This window comes from Pezoporus flaviventris, unplaced genomic scaffold (assembly GCF_033815535.1).
Source record: "Pezoporus flaviventris isolate CSIRO_AGI_PZ_B2104156 unplaced genomic scaffold, CSIRO_AGI_Pfla_v1 ptg000127l, whole genome shotgun sequence".
Lineage (NCBI taxonomy): Eukaryota > Metazoa > Chordata > Aves > Psittaciformes > Psittacidae > Pezoporus > Pezoporus flaviventris.
Genome location: NW_026892675.1, coordinates 2,138,346 through 2,140,932, shown reverse-complemented (window position 1 = coordinate 2,140,932; position 2,587 = coordinate 2,138,346).

The following is a 2,587-nucleotide window of genomic DNA, read 5'->3' as shown; positions in this document are numbered from 1 at the left end:
TATGAGTAAAGCAACACCTCTATGGGTAAAGCAACCAAACATCGCCCACAATTTATAACTGGAATTCAGCACTACTCTGTTTGTTGGCACACTGGCAAGAGGTGAGCACACCACTCTGAGAAAGACGGACTGACTTTAGTTACGGGGTGGAATGTGCTGATGCACTTCCCCCCCATTTCCTGGAGCCCTCTGCTTCCCCAGGAGTTCCTGTTAGGCCCCAGCCTTTGCACAGTGCAAGGAGTTGGATGCCGGCTGCTCCCTGGCTGCACCAGGAGCTCTGGTTGCCTGGCAAAGGTGGGAGCAGCACACAGAGATCAGGAAAGTTGGATACTCCCTGCTCATACCAGGAGCTCTTTCAGGTTGATCAGTCATTCCCTAAATCCTAAACAGTTTCACAAGAGGCATGGGGGACTTCTCTGGGAAACACATTCCAGTGTCTCACCACCCTCGCCAGAAAGAATTTCTTCAGAGAACACAGTTTCTGTTTCACGGCAGAGAAAGGAGGCAGGAGAGACGGGGTGGGGAGCACGCACCCCAGCCCCGACTCCGCACAGGGCAGCGAGGGGTGCTGCTCTTCACTACAGCACAGCTGGGCTGAACTGAGTCAGTGCTTACACAGAAACCTGTCCTTGTCCCTGATGAAGCTCTACAGGCCACAGGCTTCTCCACAAGTACCAGCCCAGCTGTTTTTCTTGTCACGTCTTGCACAGTGTCACAAGCTGTAGCACAAGGGGAGGCCCTTGTTGCTCTTTCTCCTGGAACACAGGGAAGTAGAAAATGAAATACTTTTTTTAATAATGAAACGCATTCCAGTGACCATGGAAAATATGGAACAAGATGCTAGAGCCCTACAGGATTTACCAGGAAGAACAACAATTAGCTAAAAATTCCCTCCTGCGCTGTTTCCTTTCCCAGCCCATGGATACTTTCCTCAGTAAGTGGCAAGTGCACATGACACAGCAAGAGATCTGTGTCAAGCAAGGCCAGGCAAGGCAAGGCAATGCAAGACAAAGGAAGGCAAAGCAAGGGAAGGCGATGCAAGGCTAGGGAAGGCAAGTCAAGGCAAGGCAAGAAATGGCAAGGCAAGACAAGGCAAGGAAACTGAAGGTAAGGCAAGGCAAGTCAAGGCAATGCAACTCAAGGTTAGGCAAGGCAGGGCAAGGACAGGCAAGGCCATGACAGGCCAGGCCAGGCCAGGCAAGGCAATGCAAGGCAAAGCCAGGCAATGCAAGGCAAAGCCAGGCAAGACCAGGCAAGGTGAGGCAAGGCAAGGCATGGCAAGGGAAAGAAAAGCATGGTAAGGGAAGGAAAGGCATGGCAAGGCATGGCAAGGCAAGGGAATACACGGCAAGACAAGTCAAGGCAAGGAAAGGCAGGCATGGCAAAGGAAAGAATGGCATGGCGAGGCGATACAATGCGATGCGAGGCAATGGAAGGCAAAGCAAGGCAAAACATGGCAAGGGAAGGAAAGTCATCGCGAGGTGAGGAGAGGTGAGGCGACGCGAGGCGAGGCAATGCAAGGCAAGGCATGGCAAGGCAAGGGAAGGAAATTCATGGTGAGTCGAGGCAAGGCGAGGCCAGGCAGGGCAACAAAAATAAAGACATAGTGAGGTGAGGCGAGGCGAGGCAAGACAAGGCGAGGCGAGTCAAGGCGAGGCAAATCGAGGCAAGGCGAGGCAAGGCGAGGCAAGTCAAGAAAAAGCAAGGGAAGGAAAAGCATGGCGATGCTAGGCAAGGCAAGGCAATGTGAAGGCAAGGCAAGGCATGGCAATGGAAGGAAAGTCCTGGTGAAGCCAGGTGAGGCGAGGTGATGCAAGGCAAGGGAAGGCAAGGCATGGCATGGCAAGGGAAGGAAAGTCATTGCAAGACATGGCAAGGCGAGGGAAGGCAAGGTAAGACAAGGGAAGGCAAGACATGGCATGGCAAGGGAATTAAAGGCACGGCAAGGCATGGAAAGGCAAGGGAAGGCCAGGCAAGGCAAGGTAAGTGAAGGCCAGGCAAGACAAAGCAAAGCAAGGCATAGCAAGGCAAAGCAAGACAAGGAATGGCAAGGGAAGGAAAATCATAGCAAGGCATGGCAAGACAAGGGAAGGTAAGGCAAGGGAAGTCAATTTAAGGGAAGGAAAGAAGAGGCAAGGCAAGGCAAGGCATGGCAAGGGAAGGGAAGGAAAGGCATGACGAGGAGATGCAAGGCAAGGCGAGGCAAGACAAGGCAAGGCAAGGCAAGGCAAGGCAATGCCAGGCAAGGCCAGGCATGGTAAGGCAAGGCAAGGCAAGGCAAGGTCAGGCCAGACCAGGAAGGTCAAGGCAAAGCAAGGCAAGGAAAGCCCTGCAAGGCCAGGACAGGCCACGTCAAGCAGGGCAAGGCCAGGCTAGGCCAGGACAGTCAAGGCAATGCAAGGTATGGCAAGGCAATTCAATTCAAGGCAAAGCAAGGGCAGGCCAAGCCATGCCAGGAAAGGCCAGGCAAGATAATGCAAGGCAAGACCACGCAATGAGAGGCAAGGAAAGACAAGGCCAGGCAAGGCAAGGCAATGCAAGGCATGGCAAAGCAAGGCAAGGCCAGGCAAGGCAAGGCCAGGCAAGT